This window comes from Dermacentor silvarum, chromosome 5, assembly GCF_013339745.2.
Source record: "Dermacentor silvarum isolate Dsil-2018 chromosome 5, BIME_Dsil_1.4, whole genome shotgun sequence".
In the NCBI taxonomy this organism is placed as follows: Eukaryota; Metazoa; Arthropoda; class Arachnida; order Ixodida; family Ixodidae; genus Dermacentor; species Dermacentor silvarum.
The window spans coordinates 79,941,528-79,962,280 of record NC_051158.1 but is presented as its reverse complement, the minus strand read 5'-3'; the positions used below and the strand labels follow the sequence as shown (position 1 = coordinate 79,962,280).

The window sequence follows — 20,753 nt, the reverse complement described above, 5'->3', positions numbered from 1 at the left end:
CGGTAGCAGACACTTATGTATTTAAGAAGGCGGTCCCCAATGTTGCAGTCCTTAAGCAAGGTGAAGAGAAAGTCATGTGCTACTTTGTCGAAACCCTTGCTGAGATCTATAAAACATATAAACATATATATATATATATATATATATATATATAGTATATAAAACAGCCATCTATGGTTTCAGCACGAGGACACAGTCGACAGTTCGTATGTGTATAACTTACATACATCATAGGCTATACAGCCACCCCTGCACAGCGTGCTTTTATGCGAACCATATAATTGAGTTCAAGCGTCGTCGTCTTCGTCCACACCTGGCGCATTCGTACGCTCGTGCTCTGCGAGGTGAAGAGGTTTTGTGCGCTATCTGAGCGAGAGCGAGACACATTCACGGAGCGGGTCTCATGGAACGCAGTGTCGGTGTTGCAAGCTGCGTTATATAACGCGCAGTGACGGCTGTAAGTCCGAGACGCGCGAAAAGAAATTATCATCACCATGAGTAATAAGATGAAAAGTTCGCGTGTACTTCCGGAAAGCACTGGGCTACGGTCGCCCAGCTTCGCTGTTTCAAGCGTTGAGCGGCCGAGTGCAAGGTTAAGCGTTTTAACAGTGAAGCTGTTTAAGCTAGCCGTAATTTGTGGTGCGTAGCAAGAAACTTACTAAGAAATAAAATAAATTTTCTTGCCGTGGTGGGATTCGAGCCCGCGTACCCCCTGTCCCAAGCGAGCGTCGTAACCACTAGGCTATGCAGCCACGCCTGCAGAGCAGGCATTTAATTGTGCGAACCATATGATTGCGTTCGAGCGTCGTTGTCTTCGTCCACAGCTGGCGCGTTCGTACGCTCGTGCTCTGCGAGGTGAAGAGGTTTTGCGCGCTATGAGAGCGAGAGAGAGACGCATTCACGGAGCGGGTCTCCTGGAACGCGGTGTCGGCATTGGAACGCGGTGTCGGTGTAGCAAGCTGTGCTATGCAACGCGCAGTGACGGCCGTAAGTCCAAGACGCGCGAAAAGAAATTACCATCATCATGAGTAACACGATGAAAAGTTCGCGCGGACTTCCGGAAAATGCTGGACTACGATCGCCCAGCTTCTCTGTTTCACGCGTTGCGCAGCCGAGTGCAAGGTTAAGCGTTTCTTTTTTTTTACCAGCGCAGCTGTTTAAGCCGGCCGTGAGTTGTGCCGCGAGCCTCAAAACATCGCTGAACGATGAGTCACCTGAGTTGCCTAGCAACCAGCTCGCGGAGCGGCGTGTGCTTCGCGCTCTCCGTGCCGTGCACATGTTGCCTTGACCACGCCCGGGCTCGACTGGCGCGCGCGCTCGCTTCTTATGGCCTTCTCACCCGTCGGAGAAACACTGGGAGAGTTTCTGAGCACGTTTCGCCACCCGTCGGCGGTAGGGGCGCTGCGACCTTGACCCTTTCTACCCTGCTCCGCGTGCATGCGCTTGCCTTCGCGCTCGCTCGATCGTTTTCCCGCGCATTTTATTCGGTGATCTCTCAGTGTTATTCAGTATGCAGTAATTTTTGGGCTCCTGAAGACAGTCGTAGAGCCTTTAGTACACGCTGCCACAGCCAAGACTTGGCGCCGTTCATTGCACATTGGTATACAACTGCAAGTTAGGAAATTTACAGGCGCAAGCTGGAATACGCTATCGCAGGACAGGGGTAGTTGTAGATCGCAGGGAGAGGCCTTCATCCTGCAGTGGACATAAAATATAGGCTGATGATGATATAACTGCTGTGTGATGATGTATTGCTGTGTTCCGTATGGCAAGTCCCGTTCTGAGAAAACACCCCGTTTTTCTTTTCACCAGTTCCCAAGCAATGAGTTTCTAGCCTGAGTTTCTAGCGCTTTTGGACAAGATAGTGTTTTTTTTTTTTTGACAAAGCCTCCGAACACCTGCCACGCAGGAAGAGCACTCCATCGCTGTTTACAACGCGCTCCCATCTTGAGCTGCCCTCAAGGTGTTGACAGCCATGCGATACGATCAGCAAATATAATTGCCGAGAAGTTTCTGCGAATACTTCTCGTAAATCACTCAAACCAACTGACTGACGAAAACGACAAGCCTTCGTCCTATGTACACAAGCCGCCAAGGAAATAGTTTACATTGTAATTCTGAATAAGATGCATTTGTGAGCTGCTGTGTCTGAAAGAGTTTTCGCCTGAAAGCATGGCAACCATTGTAATACCCTTGTCACTCGGCACGGGTAATGTCCTTCGCAGCCAATGAGATTAAGTGTCAATGTCATTTTTGTTGCTTCTACACGGGCATAGTGAACGACATTCACAGCTAATGGCATTCGGCCATTCAATGAGTTTCCCGAACTCATTCATGCGCGACTTGTGTAATCTCGACGACAGGGGCATGGCAAAGTTACAAAATCGATAAGTAAAAACGAAGTGTAATATATTTTCAAATAAACATCCAATGTTTACCATTGTATTGCTAACAATATAATGAATATATGTGAACAAGAAGCACGATTTGTAAGGCTTTATAAAATAGGCTGTAGGACGACACTGTATCTTTTTGTGTCAATTCCTCTGGAATATTGCATCGTTATCATAACTATGGGCAACTACCTCTGGCTCAATAAAGTGCTACTTTTTTCTTACAGATAAATATTTTTTGTTGCCAACCCAAATCAAGTTGCCCTCGATAGCAACAAAGTACCACCTACATAGCTGGTTTGCATTTTAAAGCCGGAAGTATTTTATAATTGTTTCCCGGTTTTCATTTCTAATTTTGCTATACTTTCACCATGTTGTTAGCATAACAGAAATATAGCACCGAGGTGTCTGAAATAAACCCACCCGGCTACTTTGAAATTATGGTGCCACATGCCATTTCATGGAATTCACTTTGTTCTCAAGTGCCTTCCTTTATTTTCTGCTCAGATCGCTGCCCTAAACCGAATGAATATTATGGCCGCTGCTTCTGGGGTGGTTTAACAGACGAAGGTCTATGCCCTGAAGTTGGATATAAAAGGTGCAGTTATTCCGCCTATAGAAGTAATATAAGGAGACGTCCCTGCGCCTGCCTGCGTGGATATTGCAGGAATAGGAATGGGACTTGTGTGCCGTGCAACGAATGCGGTGAGTATCACGCGTACGCATGAATGGATGCTGAGTGATCTCGTTGCGAAAACGCACAGGAGCAAGTATCTTTGTCGTGGTATTTAGTTTCGAGAAGGGTGGCTCTATTACACGCGAAAAGTTTTCGTTCTACAGAGCTTATACTGAACTATGCCGAGGGAATGCCCCCAAAAACGGTCTGTTACGTTCTCACGCGTGCTTAGCAAGACAATATTGGCGAAATTGACTTATATTTTATTGCTGGCTTCTGGTAGGTACAGTAATTTTTGTGGCTGAGCTTTTGCCGCTTTTTTTCGCAAATTGAAGGCACCTGTCAATAATTAGGTAAACCGGACTATTCATGCTAGCTATCAAACAAAATACAAGTTCAATGTAGCTTTGTTGCAATTTTAAATTAGAGAACTCGCCTCTTGTAATAATTTCTTGCATTTATGTATTAGAGGCTCACGTCCGAAGGGACGCGTCTCGTGATTCTTAGTTGTCAAGTGTTTTATTTCCTATGTATTAATGTCGCCAGTACCTTGCAAGTACTTCTTGTTTGCTGCACAAAGTATGGATGCTTTAATTATTTCATTGCTTAATGCAGACACACAGGCGTTTTTCATCAAAGGAAGCTTGTATACAATCGAAGGTGTCAACAAAGATGCCACTATTTCGAAAGGCCGATCCTACACAAATTGACGAAAAAGTGAGCACGTATTGCCTCCTGAGACAAATCTACTCATCACCATATAAGCAATTTAGGCAATCACTCCAGTAAAGTCGCGCAATCCTATAAGCAGAACTGGTGAAGCACTGCATTCACTGACTTCGCCTGCCGGCAGACAATACATTTCTATGCTTTGTACCTTCTGGTGAAGTCAATAATTTATTATATATTTACTAATGATCATGCCTCGCCGGATGCCTAGAAGAGAGTTGATGCCTGTCCATTTATTTTTCAGTCTTCTTTGAAGCCACATACTCCTACAAAAATCCTATATATCTTATAGGTTGCTACACATTTCGCGAAGGTCAAGTGCACTCGGTGTATGTGTGTCCTTTTTTGCTTCTCGGTTAATTTTATTGTCCAATGCTCCTGTTAAAGCCGTTCTTATGTTCCATAAAGGGTTGTAAAAACCTCTCAGCAACTAGTCAGTGGCCGCTTTATTGAATGTGTTCCTTAGAGACTGGAGCTATTGTGTCGCAGATGTGCCACCTGTAGTACCCATGCAAACCGTCACATTAAATTGATAAATAGCCTAATAATTACATATTTCTGATGGGATTGCTTATTGCCACAGGGTTGTTTGTATTGCGACAAAGATGTTACCTCGACGCTTTATTCAGCAGGGCTGCGTGCTGAAAACGATGCTTGTTATGAGGGTGAATATATACAGATGACGAAGATGAAGATTGAATAATGCTCACACTATTTCCGCCGCGCGCGAAAGTGGTCATCCTGACCAATGATTAAGGCGGCGAATACCGCATGAATGGATTTAAACGTGAAACATCCACCACCTCTGCGGCACGGCAACTGCACTTGGAAGGAGGGACAACGCAAGTGACGCGAAAGTGATCTGGCGAAGTTTGTTTCTGAACCATATAGGACCCGATAAAAAGGGATCATAATTTTTCGCATAATACAAGCACTCGAATTGGGTCCATAGCGACCCTTCCTATCCAGGGTTGAAGGAAACGATCTTGTAGACTAGCGTGAGTGTTGTGACGGGTGTGGTGGTTACACAGGGCAATGCACGAAACCAACTGCGCGCACAGTGATGTAGACGAGGGCAACGAGACACCAAAAAAGAGCCGTTGAGGAGAGATGTCGGATGGCGGCCGTATACGAGGAAAAATGGTGACTGCCACCTTGTGCGTGGTACGGTGGTTTTGTATGCTAAAGTCACCAATGGAAGAAAGACATCCCAATTGTTGTTGTCCGGGTTCATATACAGTAATATCATGTCGGCCAGCGTGCGATGAAAACGCTCTGTGAGGCTATGTGTTTGAGTGTGGCAGTTGGAAGTCGTCTTATGGATGATGTTGGACGGACGCATAACATTGTCAAGGACCTTCGACAGAAAGTGTACACCATGGTCACTTAAAAGGACACGTGGGGCTCCTTGGGAATTAGAAAAGAAAGGCAGCAATATCCACTGCGTATCCTGAATGTAGTGCGGCTGTTTCAGCATGCCGTGTCATGTGGTCTAGTGCTGTGACTATCCATCAGTTACCGCTAGATGATATAGGTAGCGGCCAATGCAGGTCAATGCCAATGAGTGCGAAGGGAACTTCAGGACACGGTAAAGATTGGAGCAGTCCTCATGGAGGTGAGGTTAGTCATTTGCGGTGTTCGCAGAGCGAGCAGGATAACACGTATTTCGATACGATGGTGGCGAGTTCAAGTGAAGAGAAGCGGCAGCAGATATGCTCAAGGGTTTTATAGTAACCAAAGCGACCGGCAGTGGAATCGTCGTGCAAAGTCCCTAGTATCTGGGCCCGAAGTGATTGGGGAACGACAGGAACACAACGGCGTCCTTCGGGATGAAAAATTAAGCCAGTTCCACGCTTGTGAAATCTAATGAAAGAGCGGAGCTCTGCAAGCGTGGGTGTATGGTGTACTGCGTATGACGCTCCACTTCGGACCGTGAGTACCCGAGTTGAAATCCCAGCTGACCAAGAAAGTTTATATAGCTTTTTTTTCTCTCTTCTTTTTCTCTCTTCTTTTTCTTTTTCTCACTCTCTTTCCTTCGTTCTCCCTCTCTTCATTTCTTTCTCTCGCTCTCTGGCTCTTATTTTCTCTTTCTCTCAGCCATTGCAAGTTGGGTTGCAATCGTTGGTACAACGCAGCCATACGGTTCCCATAAATGCATGTCCAGCAAGCATGGGGGTATAGCGCAGTGGTTATGACGCTCGCCTTCGGACCGTGGGTACCCAGGTTCGTATCTCTCCTCGCCAAGAAAGTTCATTTTTGTTTTATTTATTATTTCTCTCGCTCTCTGTCTCTCTCTCTTTCTCACTATTTGCACCTCCTCTCCCCCTATGCTCTGCTTTCACTTTTGATCAACGCTCCGCACGGTTCTACGTCGGCCGTAAACAGCTCCGCTGTTAAAACACGTAACGATATAGTATCGAATTTTCGTTCTTCAAGTTATTCAACACCCCGTGGACCTGAGTGTTTGGTGGAAGATTTCGTCCACGGAGACGTCTCATAATTGAGGTGCAGTAGGAATCGCTACGTTGGCAAGATACACAAATAATAGGCTGGTTAGGCGGAAGCCGGTCGAGAGCTGCGAGCGAAGGGAATCCTGAAGACGCGTTTTGAGGTTAGCTCATGGAAGGAGGTAACGAAGAAGCTCTTGGAGACGGTTTATCATGTTTACCTGTGCGCGGGTGACACCATGCTTGTTAATTTAGTTAGTAAGTGAATGTTTACAAGTTTTTACAACTGATAAATCTTCTATCCTCACTTCGTATAGCTGTCTACTAATTTACTATCACAATCGATGCTTCGCTTTTCGGGAAAAACTACAACATTTTTTTAATTGTGTAGTGCCAGCCGGTAGGACCACGGACAGTAGCTTCGGGAGCATAGGAAGATAATCTACCGCAGAGCTCATGACGAATGATGTCGCTGATCAGTGTTCACCATTCTAGGGCTGCTGGCAGACGAATATAAGATGGATGGCAGCACAAGCAAAGGGACTGCATTTTCTCAAGAAGCTGGCGAATGGTGATGATGCCCTGAACGGCGGTGGAGCTCTGAGTAGAAAGGTTGTTAGAGGCGGTGGTGTTTATGTCTTTGAAAATATGTCGCATAAGATTACTTTCGGACATGGCGGAGTTCACGTGCTTGCCCAGCGCTAGAACGTCTTTAATGTAGTAGGTGCATGATTTTCCAGCGAACTGAATGTGTTCTGCGAGATTACTCTTCGCGGCCTAGGTGCGAATAGTGGGCGCGCTGTAAATCTGGCGAAGCTGGTGCACGAATGTGGCGCAGTCAGCGATATGTAGCACATGGCTCAGAAACCAGCCTTTCGTGACATCATAAGGGTAGAAGGGGGCGTTTCGCAGTTTTTAAGAACGGTCCCACTTGTTGAAGTCACTGACCCGATCGTAGTTCTCAAACCAGTACTCGACTTCTTATTCGCTTTGACCAGAGAATACTCGGGGATCACGTGAACAGCTGCTCATGGTCATGGAGGCCACAGAAAGCAAAGTTTGTCCATAGAAGCTACAGTACTTTGGTCACTGAACGTGTCAGGTGGTGCTATGCGTCGACCCGAGCGAAGCACCAGACAGAAAGAACACGAGTAATAGAGGCAACTAGAAATAACCTCCACCACTTATGAGACACCACGTTATTCTCGCTGAGCTCAAGCTCTGACAACGAAACCGACGCGATGTGGCTGATGATGGTATGTACGAATCGGAAATAGTTGCCCGTCATAATGATATCTACAGATCAGGAAATTTCAGGTCACAGCTGCATAATATCGTTTGAATATTATTGTTTGCCAATGCTATTTCATAATACTTAAACGCCTTCATGGCATATTTCTGCAGAATTATACGCATTTCCGCATTAGATATAGGGGCTGATAAACTTCTGCAGGTTTCTGGATGCAGTGGTTGATTACAGCGGTGCGATTTGCTTTTCAGTACTTTCTCTTTCTGGGCAGTTTACTCGGATAACTCAATTATGTTTGCTATGAATATTTTTTAATATCCCGTTAAATACTTTCTTATTAACGCAAGAAAGTCTAGAAGGTACTGAGATCCACTTTTTTATACAATTACTCTAAAATAATATCATTTTGCCATTCTTGTGAATTCATGATACTTGTGTAATAATTAGGCAAAACTCATAAAAGGCCGGAAGTATTTTAAGAGGAGGTATTTCGGAGCAAGCAATTTCCAGTGTAGTGAATTCGTAATGTCTGACATTAAAGTACTTTGACCATTGGTATGTTTCTCCGTAGCTACAGCTCGTAAAGCACTTGTAGAACATTTTCCTTCACCAATGAACAAGTAATTGGGGTCAAATAACTCTAGGCAGAACTGTAAGAAAAAAATATTGTAAGTTTTAGTTTTATGCAGGAATAATTTTGCAGTATGTTGGTGGCAATGGTATCCGCCTGACATTGTGCTCCCCATAAATTTATCTTCTAAACCTGGTAATCATAGCTCGATGCCAAGAGTGAAGCAGAACTAAAAAAAGTTTTCATGTGTCAGGTGCTTCACATTTAGCATTGCCTACGGCGTCAGCAATGTGCAGCTTTCGTGCCACTTTAACAATGCTTTCCGAAGTTACCTAGGCGAAATTACTGTCCACAGTTGCAATTATTGAGTTTTGAGTATGTCTTATGATTACTCTGAATTACCTCCGACATCATTAAGTTCAATACTGGCTGCAAAATTCCAAGGTTCAGTATGCGCAAACATGTTGATTTCGTGCGGTTTACTATGGTTCTTATTCAATTCTTAGAGCTCCCAGAATTTTGAGAGCAATATGAGCGCTGTTTTTTTACCACCTACCACTTCAGAATGCCAAAATTACTTCTTGTGCCCTGCAACCTGTCACATCGCGAAACTGTTCGGGTTCGCTTTCGGCTTGCGGTATTTCAAAGAAGACTGTGCAATATTTGATGCTTGGTTTCATTTAATTTCTCCGTTAGCTTAAATCATAGGACCCAAGGGAACGTACAAGAACAAATGTGGTTTACTTTTTAACGTAGGAGTAAACTGGGCTGTGCTATCTAAACAGAAATGACTTTCGTTGTGTTTATTTCCAGATACATGCATATACAGAAAAACAGAGCTTTCCGATGAATTCTACACGCATTTTACCAATCCTTGTGAAAAAGCGATTTGCATGTTCCGAAAACGCTTCGTACTGAAGTAAGTTCCGCAAGTGTCGGTATGTTGTCCGTAGATTTGCCATAGAGCATAATTTATGTAGTGTCATTTAAATTATACGCTATTTACTCTACGTGAATCTTATCGGCTGCTGTTTCTAGGCGATTTTGTGTCAGATGGTACAGGGACATATAAAGCAGATATTAGCTAAGTAGATACTAAACGGCTCGCAAAAATTTCTTATAAGCACTTTTATTAACAGGAATGCCTTCATGCTGTCATGCTAGTGAAGTTGCGCAAATCAAAACGCTCCATTTGACCAGCCTAGCGAATAAACATTCACAGAAACTTAAAGTAATTTATGTGATGCACTACAGAAACGTACAGCCAAATTTACCAATATCTTAAAGCTATGGCGGTCAGTGACAGTAATAAAAACACTGAGTCTCAATTTTATAGCAAATGACTCAGACGTCAAACATTTCTATGATAGTGCACATGGCTCCTAGGAAGGGAAACGTTGGTTCAGAGCCCGCCTTTGGATGCCTAATGTTTGAATCAAAGAACTTTGTTACGGTTGCGCCTTTTGATGAGTAATGTTTGAAGCAAATAACTTTGTTACGCTACCAAGTATGCTATGTGAATTTGACCAAATATCGCCGATGACGTCACCACTGGGGCAGCAACAAAAATTGCGCGTTCGACTCCGTGTGCATGGCGTATTGCAACGCGGAAACATGATCTTTTTCTTGCCCTGCACCACTTTTCCTTTCTCTGTCCAAGGGATGTGCCCAAGAGTTCACGTGGTTTAGCGCCGAGCTAGAAAGAACCATTGCATGACTTCTGGATTTGGTGTGCCGCACTCTGCCCAGCGCCGCATTGGAGAGCTTCATCCATTGATGAAGAACGGCGTTCTTCCAATTCTTCTTAGGTAGTGACGCGCATTAGTAGCATTTTCAAAACATTTAGTTTGCTACAGTGGACACCAAACCAAGCTTCCAACCTAGCCAGGAACATGCCGGGAGTAGTATGCCAATGCTGCATACTATACGTGCGAACTCACGATGTTTAGTCTCAGATCATGGGTTACGATCGTGCGATTTTTGAAGTGCGATGAGAACATCGTATACAGAAATTGGGTTGTTGAAGGTCCTTTGACGGGATTACCGACAGGAATTCTACATGAATGGTGTCAATGAGCACCCTTCAACCGTCTTGCTCGAAAATGAGTGGAAGGCCTTATTGAGGCACAATTCCTCAAGTGACTTTTAGTATAACATTTAACTAAAAGCTGCAAAAAAGCTTGGCCAAATATTCATTTTAACAACTGTGTTTGGCGAATATAACTTCGTTCAACATGGGAAAACCATATCCTACACAACTCTAACAAACAAACGTTTTTTTTTTGTATCAGAATGGTCATAATAGTGCACAGTCAAAAATATAGACTCTTTTCGCGGAGTAGGTTTCTCTAGAAGTACGAGATAGCGCTTCCGGCGTCACGTCGCACGTTGCGGCAGGCGAATTTGAAAGCATTAGGGCTGCTGCACTACCACTGAGCGATCAGCTGTCGGGAAGGCAACTGGGTGACCACTAACGCACTTTACTCCACTTTTGCTTCAAAATGTAGAACAATAGAGGGAAGACATCCGCAGTAGTTGACTACAAAAAGAGTGACTGGTATTTTAAGGACTGTATTGAATTTATGCGAGCCCGCGTTGAAGGACCGCTACTACGGAAGGACTACCTGTGTTGTCGGCCCTTCGCGATGCACAGCCTTTCATCGCGGATATAAAAATTACCTCGTCCGCCAGGGTTGTGTCGCTAACTTCTAAACAAAGAACTTCAACCGGGGAACGCCGGCAAGAATGAGCAGCGGTCGTTACACAGTGACAAAAGAAGTAGAATCGCTTCCTGGCATAGTGAGTTTCTCGCACGTCATCTACACACATCCACCTCCACTCAGAATGAAACTTACGCCCACTGTATTACCAACGTATTAGTAATAAGTGAATGGGCGCACTGTATATTCAATCTCTTGAAGCGTGGGTAATAGACTAAACCAACAGCACACGAATGTACGTAGCTCAATAATTTGTGACGGTCTACAGAGTAAGCGAGTGACTAGCGATAATGACTTGCTACAGCTATTGCAAAGTAGAGAAATTCTACGTTCCAAACCCTTGCGTTTGACAAGAACAAATCTGCCACAACATAGCACACCGGTAAGTCATTACGTATAAAATAAACAATGAAAAAGTGACCGAAGAAAGGCACATTACTATGTCAGAATCAGTGACTCTTAAAGAGCTAACAACAAAAAGTATTGATCCTTATTTAATTAAGAAGCGAAAAGTTTGGACATCTTGTAATACATTTCTTGCACCGCCTCTAGTATAAAGCATCGTGTGCGCTGCTCGCACCACTTGGAGCTTCGAAATCACACATGTATCTGAAGCTGTTGCCAAAGCTTCCTGTCTTCCACCTAGTCATCGTCTACGATATTAGCCAAAACAAAGATTTGCTGAGCGGCACCGGCGTCATGTGCATGCAAAGTAAACACGGAGGCAACAGAGAATATTTAGAGAGTCAATGGACACGTCACCACGTGATCAAGCATGGTGGCGGCCAGAATATCGCCATGAAAGAGTCTATAGTTGACATTTATCCGTGTTCATTTTAGCAAGTTATTGTGATTTGCTAAATAATACTACCTTCATTCTATAACTCCTATATGGCGCTTCTCACCATTTTTACTGTCCCAGTTATAAGTAAGTACCTGGTTAAATATGAAGCTTATTCAATTTTAAGACGTGCATAATTGAATGCTAGCGGAAATACTGGAAACTGCAAAGCTTTAGTTTAGTATTTCTGCGTGCAAATAGTTTACCCAGGAAGAAAAAATGTCTTCTTATGTACCTGTCATATTTTATTTCCCCTTTTCCATCATATGTATCTCACGGATGAATTCTCGGGTTGGCTACAAAAATTAGAACAATACTTCACTAATCAAGTCAATATGAAGTTACGACATGTATCCTTGCGTGCGAGAATACGAGGAAAAAGCTTCTCTCGCTTTATTATAAGGGGTGCTATGTAGGCAGCCATAGCAATATTGGACAATATTTTGATAACCGAAGTAGTGTAATTAATGAGAAAAATGAATCAACGAGCCTTTGGAAACATCTGATGCAGTCCACAGAAGAACGTGAGAAATGAAGATTGCTCTTCGAATGCGCTCAACTCTGAAATGTGAATTCCGAAATGAAGCTACTTGCTCAGGGTAGACCGATAAACTACTTATAAATCAATGGAATGAGTAATCCTTAATTTTCTTCCATCGAACATTTCATTTATGATACGGAGCTCAACTAGGGAAACAAACAATCTGTTCTGCGCATTCCAACGATGCACGCTAAGCTTTAGTTTGAGGCTCCCTTACCTGTTGCAGTAGTACCAGTCTTGTTTTATTTTTTTTATTTCAAGAAACCCCTAAAAGCCCTCACAACGAGGGTATTACATAAGGGGTGACAAACATTGTATGGCAATCTAGAGAAGGAATAGGCAACAAGAATAAAATGTGGCAGCACAGCAACAATCAATGAACCATAATGAGAAAACGCAACATAATAAATAGAACACACACACACACACACACACACACACACACACACACACACACACACACACACACACACACACACACACACACACACACACACACACACAAAGAAAAATCAAACATTGCGGTAAACGTAACAGAACTAGAAGAAAAGCTACTTATCACATTCATTTTTTAGAAGTTCTTGAAATTTCGATGTGTTTATTTCAGTTGCGATTGTAACAGGCAGCTGGTTCCACTCAATAATGGTTTTGGGTATGAATGATTTCGCAAAAGATGAAGTGCGGCAAATGATGCGTTTGATCTTGAAAGTATGGTCACGGCGGGGAAAGAAGGCCGATGGTGATCGAAAGAAATCGCCATGAAGCAGCGGATGATGGTAAATTTTGTGAAAAAGAGTTAAGCGAGCAAGTTTGCGACGATGGGAGAGGTTAACAAGACCAGCACGAGCTTTTTAACGCCGTGACGCTAGTGAAACGTGAGTTATCTGAAAAAATGAAACGAGCAGCACGGTTTTGCAGGGATTCGATGTTATCTATGATGTAGGCTTGATCCGGGTCCCATATGGCTGAAGCGTATTCGATTTTAGGTCGGATTAAGGTGATATAACCAAGTTTACGCACAGGCACAGCACCATGTCGAAGGTTACGTTTTAATAAGCCAAGAGAACGGTTAGCAGCTGCTATAGAATCAGATCAATGTGATAGTTCCAGGTTAAGTCAGACAGTAGGTGAACACCTAAATATTTGTAAGTAGAAGCTGCCTCAACTGTTACGTCATTAATAGTGTATTTGGTTGGGATGCGGCAAGAGTTTCTTGTAAAGGAGACGAGCTTTGTCTTAGAGTGGTTTAGGATCATTTGCCACGATTAACACCAAGTGTTAATTGAATCGAGATCAGTTTGTAAATATTGGTGGTCAGTTTCACTTTTAATGGCAGTGTACACAACACAGTCGTCAGCGAACAGTCTAATTTTGGAAGATACACAGTTAGGTAAATCATGAATAAATATTAGAAAGAGCAGGGGACCAAGCACGCTCCCCTGGGGTACACCAGATGTGACTTGAGCCATTGAAGAGTATTAACAGCGGTGAACTGAACGCGATATGAGAGGAAGTCTTTCAACAAGCGAGAAGAATTCCGCTGACTACGACAAATCTTGGCAGCTGCTTCAAGGAGGGGCTTTGTTCATCAAAACAATGAGTTCCAGCAAAAGTTTAGGACACAGCAATTTGACGAATCGTGTCATTGTACCCAGTACCGCTAGCATCTTCCTATCTGCAGAGAAAAATGTGCGAGAACACATGTTGCTTAAACATCTCATTATCTGCTCGTAGCAGTGTTCTATTTTATTGCGATAGCAATTATATGCACACTCCAAGCGCATTTTTGCCGTCGCTGTCGCAGTGATGTTCCGAATGAAGTCCAACGGCGATAAAATCGTCGCCGAGCGACGTGCGTTGTGTGTGCGAGTGAAAGCTTGCGAGGGTGAGCCGGCAACCGCAGCTTAATCTCGCGCACGCGAGAGAAGAAGGCGGCCGGAAGCGCACAGTCTCCGTTCACGCACGAGGAATGGGGAGGAGGCGACGGAGACGGGAGGAGGGGGGGGGGGTGCGTTCTGCTGGCGTGGTTGCTGCTCATCAGGGGCGTAGCCAGAAATTTTTTTCGGGGGGGGGCAAGCGTCTGCTTTCCTCCACGTGACGTGATCGATAATAAATATCCGGCACTTTAAGCAGACTCTATACATGTATATCAAAGACATGGGATCCCCCCCCCCCCCGCTCACGTGTGCTTGTGAAGAAATTAAGTAAAAAGTAAAGTAAGCTCAGTAAAATGCCGTAAGTACGACAGGTACAGTGGGCGTTTGGAGCAACGGTCTCTCATCGCGCCACTGAATGGACCAGTCTTCGCAACGCATCATTGAGACGACCCACCCGATCGGAGAAGACATCATTAATTGTTAATCTTCGTTAAGCGTAGCTGGCGTCATCCTCGTCGGGACGAAGTGCGTTTGACAAGTCAAAGCCGGCTATACACGTCAAAATGCATGCGTGACCAGGCTATACCTACTCCCATAGCATTAGCTTGTTCGCTGCGTATTTGCGCCAGAAAACTTACGCGCAAAAACGCGTAAGGCTTTTTTTTTCCGAAGCTTTCGTCGCCCTGCTCCCTCATACGAGAGGGTTGCATTTCCTGAGGCTAGTGCATGCATGGGTCGCTGTGTTTTCCGCTGTGTGCGAGTGTGCAGCCGTCATTTGCCTTTACGTCAACAGATTCAGAATTGTACAGATTATTTCACCGGACAGCATAGATATGGCATCTGTACGCATTTTAAGTAGTGCATGCAACTCATTTCTGCTTCACTAACGTCGGTGCAAACAAGAAGCGGCCTCGTACCTCACAGAATCTCGACTGGTTGGTGTACTAGTGATGCAGGAAGGAACTCCGGTCTTGTTCAGTGCATAGTGCCCATAATCAATTTCTCAGGACGCGTGAACTCCGACGAGAACTGTCAGCGCCTGCAACAAGAGTTTACTTACGCTGTACTGCGCACAGCAGTAATCCATCCTTGTCGGCTGTCTGTTTCGTGCATTCTGTTGCGAGTCGGTGGAATTTCACTGCTGGCATCAACCCCTTCATGTGTACATTGCTGGTTTGGGATTACACAACACAACAGCAACTACCAGCCTTGCGTAATTGCTGGTTTGGGATTCAACAAAACAGTAACTACCAGCCTTCCGTAGGGGCGCAATCGCAAACAAGAGACCTTTCGCGCGCAGACTAAGGTTACGTTCACACTTGGGAAGCGGCAAGCGGGCGGAAAGGCCAAAGCGGCCGGAAAATCTTTTCCGCGCATGTCCAAGTTGTGTTTTGCGACCACCGCTGCCGCTTTCGTCCACATCCATCTAGTCTGCGTACGTTTGTCGGCATGGTGGCGCTCATTATCGCATTATTTCGAGCGGTATGTTCATTCATTGACCCACCCGTCATCAAAGTGATCATCTTGCGCAACTTCGCGTGTCATCTGCGACCTTCGGTAAATTCCTCGTTGGCGTTCCGTACACGGGCATGGTAGCGCTGAGTCACAGGTTGGTGCCTAGGCATGATTATATTTCTTTATTAGCTTTTATTTACAAGTTGTAAGAACATTTCATCATTTCGTATTATTGTCGGCGTCTCCAGGACACCAAAGCTAAAACCTGGACTGGCCCTTGTGTTGGGGCTCGCCAAAGCCTGTGCGTCTTACGTGAGACCTACGCTCCCAATCTATCGTCGCGACGAGAAAAGTACCCCGCGACTTCTGCAACATACCGCGCACGTGCGAGGATAATTATAGAGCGCCAACGCGGAATCTGCCTAACTATTGTCTGCCATTGAAGTGGAAGAAGAAATGGCTTTTGTACTTCTACCTACTTGTTTTCTAAAAATGGACAATGAATAAACGGAAGATGCGGACACCTCGGAAATGGCGGTGGTGGGTTCGCCTGGCTTTGCAAAAGCGCGAGAAGTTGGGTCGCACCAAGGCTTCGTTGCCGCACCTCCGGTCGCGCGACATTGAATACTATCGCGAGTATTGCTGACAGTACGTTTTAGTACCACTCTTGTCGTAGAGCAAGGGGTGGTTCTTGATCGCGTCGACCAGCATTGCAGCCTACACCTTTGGTGCCATGTTCAACTTTACGACCGGTTGTTTACATGCTAGTGTAGCTTCCGGTCGAGCAGAGCGCCATAGCGAAAAAATCGGTCCGAGACCGATTCGGCTCGCCGCTTGTTTTTCTGCCTGCTGTGCCGCCTAGGCGGGTGGATTTTTGCAAGATTTTGCAGCTTCCGACAGCTCCGAGACCAAGTGCGAACGTAGCCTAAGATCCTGCGCGAGCGCGGCCTGACCGGCACCTGAAGGGAAGCGGCGGAAATGTATACTGGAAATTTCTACCACCTGGGGTCTTTAACGTGCACCTAAATCTAAGTAAACGGGCCTCGAGCATTTTCGCCTTCATCTAAAATGCGGCTGCCGCATTTGTTGCTTCAGAATGCGGCCGCCAGATTCTCGCCCAAAACCTCAGAGAGTGTCAAAGCCTTGACAAACACCGTGACACTTTTTTCCATATGTAGAAATTATGCGCTGTAAATTACCAACCCACACGGAAGCACCCAGGAATGAAATTGTGATAGTAGCACCGGTTCCTTGAATAATGTCAGCGCGAAGCGACGAGAACAAAGGGTGGGTAAGTGGGGCGGGGGGGGGGGGTGTTTGGGATGGTACACCGGCCCATACGTCATACTGAAACGTCTCAGTGACGTTACTGCGTCATCGCAAGAGTACCTTCGCACAACCGGCGGTCACGTAACACGTACGCAAGTCGTGCACGTCGCCCGACTCAAGCTGTACCACCATTGGGCTATGCAACTCACTCAGAGAACTTTCACGCTTCAAAAACTTGTCGCGCTTCAAGGCGCAGCCGAAGGAAGAGAAAGTAGAAGAGCTCGCGAGGAGCTAACCGCTGTGTCTTGCGCTATGCTAACCATCGATCATTTTAACACGAAAGTGTTTTATGCCGGGGTCCACCAAGACTTCACTGACGTATTTCCGTCACGGAAATACGTCAGCTTACAATGTACACGAACATAATACAAAGAAAGAAACCAGAAGAAAAAGTTCCACAAACATGCAAAATTTGGAAATCGAACCCACGACCTCTCAGTCCGCGACGATAGATCGCCGAGCGTTTAACCCATTGCGCCACAAACGAATTTGCAGAGAGCTACACAGACGCGCCTTATATATCTAACACTCCTCCGTGTACCCGCGCTCCTGCTCGGGGCGGTGCCGCCGCCTACGAGCAGAAAAGAGAAGTACTGCATTATGACACTAACGCGCACCGACAGTGAACGCTTCGGTGGTCTCAGCACTACGGCGCCTCGATGCCAGCATTGGAAGGGACGCTGGCATCAAGAAGCACTACCAACGCCACCTAGGTGGCGTTCACCGTACTCAGCACAGCGGAGCGTGGCCTCCGCAATTAGCTCTGAAAATGTTTCTGAAGTTGATCGCGGAGGCTGCAATTACGACGCGCTGTACGCGCTGATTTGACTCGGCGACGATTCAGTTACGTGCTTTGTCTTGCGCGTTGTATTAGTGTGTCAGTTACGTGCTTCGTCTTTCGCGTTGTGCTAGCGTGTGCAGCGTAGTGCAGCTTCCATATGCACGACGGTTGCTCATGGTCATCGACGTTGGTAGTCGTGATGGAGGAGACGTGCCACCAGGCGTCAGCGTGGGTGCATCAACGCCTAAGGGCGCTTTAGCCACAAAACACCAATAGACATTATATATCAATGTGCAATAAACATTACACTACTTCTGTGAAGACACGTTTCACTTTCGTGTTCTATACCGATTCCTATATAAGAGGGATCAACCACATTTTTTGTTAATAAACCCATCCTATCTGTTACAATATACCAGGTGTTCACAATTAAGCTTTAAGGAATTTTAAAAAATCGCCTGTGGCAGGTAGCATACTTGTTTGCGTTCAGCTGGGTTATTCCAAGAGGCGAACATTAGTAGCACGAGAGATCATCATCATCATCAACTTGTTTATTTCACCACGAGAAACAGATATTCATCGATCGAAACAGATATTCAACAAATTAATAAAAATTCACTAATAAACTTCCTAATGATTACTTTCCGACACATATTGTAAATATCTAATTGTAGCCGGTGAGTTTGCGAGACGCATCCACTTGAAATTAATTTCCAGGATGACACCAGTTCGTAGATATTATTTCCCAAAGTGTGGGACGAAATACATAGGCGTTCCGGTTACTTTTGTGCTACAATGTATAAAACAGAATTTTGGTCAAATTAAGTAAAACAACCGTGCATTTTTACGGTGATTTTGATGGCGCACATCTCATAACAGGTGTCATCCTGGAGATTCATTCCAAGTGCACACGCCTGACAAGCTCACCGGCTACAATTCGTAAAGTGCAATATGTGTCCTAAAGCGATTACCTGAAAAGTTATTGTGAATTTTTGTTCATTAGTTGGATATGTGTTTCGATTTCTCGTGCTAATAATGCGCGCCTCATCGAATCACCCAGCTCTTTGATAAGAATGATGCTACCTGCCACACGCGATTTCAAAAAATTCCGTAAAACCTAAATATGAACGCCCTGTATTTTTATTTGGGTCCTGTGAAGTAAACTGATCTGAATAATGGTACTGCGTTGTGCCATACCGCTAGCCTAGGGTAATAGCATCGTTAGAGCGCCCCTCCATCGTACTTTGTTCACTCGCCATAGTCTACACAACCTGTAAATAATTGGCGCAATGCAAGATTGTTTGACAAGAAAACCGTAATATCAACCAGCAATGAAAATACGTGTGCGCCCGTCCCAAGTATTTTAATGATAGGTGGGGAATTTAGCCGAACAAAATGGTTGGCAGGCTACTAAAGGTTTAATATATTAAAAGAGATCAACGTACGAGATAACACACACAAAACACACATACACGCGCACCCACTCGGACATTAACTCGGAAAGGGCAGCACTGAGCAATATGAAATGAACGAAGTAGAAAGGGGAGCTTAATGCGGCCGTCAATAAAAACACAAGTTATTCATTTCTGTGGTGCCGCCTAAAAGACAGATATGAATAACAATTTCTTTATTTACCGTGCCATACAGGTCCACTTTTTACCTCGTTCATTTCGTGGTGCTCATTGCCACCCCTTACCGTGTTTTCGTGCGAGTGGATTGCGTGTTCTCTCCCGTACTTTGATCTCTTACTATATAATGAACCTTTAGTAGCATGTCAAACATTTTGTTCGGCTAACGTCACCCAATATCATCGAAGTTTTGGTTACCCGCGCGCAAGTATTTTCATTGTTGGTTGATATTCTTGGATTGTTCAAATTATGTGCCCTTTGGGTGGGTTACGTGCGGTCATTAAAGTACGGTGGCACTGCGTGCTCGAGACACTATTGCCCTAAGCTAGCGGCATGGCATCAACCAGAACCAATAATCTCAGCAGTTTGCCTCCCAGGATCAAAAAATTATATCATTCTGTTCACAAATGCTTATATTTGTTTTGTAGATACTCCTTCAAAGGTAAAGATGTTTGGAGTATTTTCGATAGAGAAATAGAGAAAAGATTACTTAGAAACACAAGTGATTCCGCATGCCTCTTAAGTATTGCGTAATCTGACAATGTGAAAGGGAAGGACGTCACCTATACCCACGACCAATAATTTCATCCTTTGTTTTCGTAATGGAAAATCTATTATAAACGCATTTATGTTCAGGCTACTGCAGAGTAAGCGCTGCAAATTGTGGATACATAACAAAGAATCCTCTCTTTGTTAAGTAACACATTTTGAATATTACGTGCTTTTTGGTTATGACATTGTTTACAACATCTACAATCGCAATGTTTCTAGTGGCTTACTGCTGTTTTGTTTCCTACCAGTTGCACCAATCCAAAGCCAGAACCATATGGAAACTGCGTATACAAGCGTGCTGTTGGTGATTATCCAAGGTGCTGTGAATGGGTGCCGACCTGTTAATTCCTGGTGAAGACATATTATACCTCGTTAGTTGTTTAGAATATGTGTTTCTAGGCTCGTTACGAGATCACAAATGCTATTGATAAAATCATAATAAAATATGTTGTACTTTGACTAAAATGTAAGATTTTGTGCCATTTTACATATTGCAGAACCACTTATTCTTTTTTCCTTATGTGTAGGGAAATATTGAATCCAGGCTTTCTACAGAGCGAATTCTGTAGGATCAAAGCAAAATACATCTTTTGGTTGCTGTGTCAGAGTGTCTTCGGCTCATTCACGGAGTGTCAGCTGTAGTGAAAATTTTCAATAAACATTCACGGTTGCTAGTGGCGCTTCTCCTGTTTGCTCCGCCTACTTTTGTTCCGTCTGTCCCGCTTTCACCGCAGATCCAATAATCATCATCTCGATTGGCATAATATAGCACCAGTAATCAAACATTTAACCCTGTTCAAACCTATACCGGGCTTATAATGGATCGAATATCATTCGTATAGCACGCTTACCTTATATGCGGAGCGTAACTGCGTAAGGCATACGAAAATGCCGAGCACCATCATTTTTATCAGCCTTCCTGTAGAGATGAGACTGCTCAACTTCAAATGAAATCGGAAGATCT

The 20,753-nt window shown here is 44.6% G+C and overlaps 1 long non-coding RNA gene across 1 annotated transcript; it reads left to right on the top strand.

The window, feature by feature from the left end:
- Window positions 1-2,906: 2,906 nt before the first annotated feature.
- Window positions 2,907-20,190, top strand: LOC125945866 (uncharacterized). Its single transcript, XR_007467172.1, has 3 exons — window positions 2,907-3,098; window positions 8,879-8,984; window positions 20,038-20,190. It is a non-coding gene; the product is annotated as an uncharacterized LOC125945866 (long non-coding RNA).
- The last annotated feature ends 563 nt before the right edge of the window (window positions 20,191-20,753 follow it).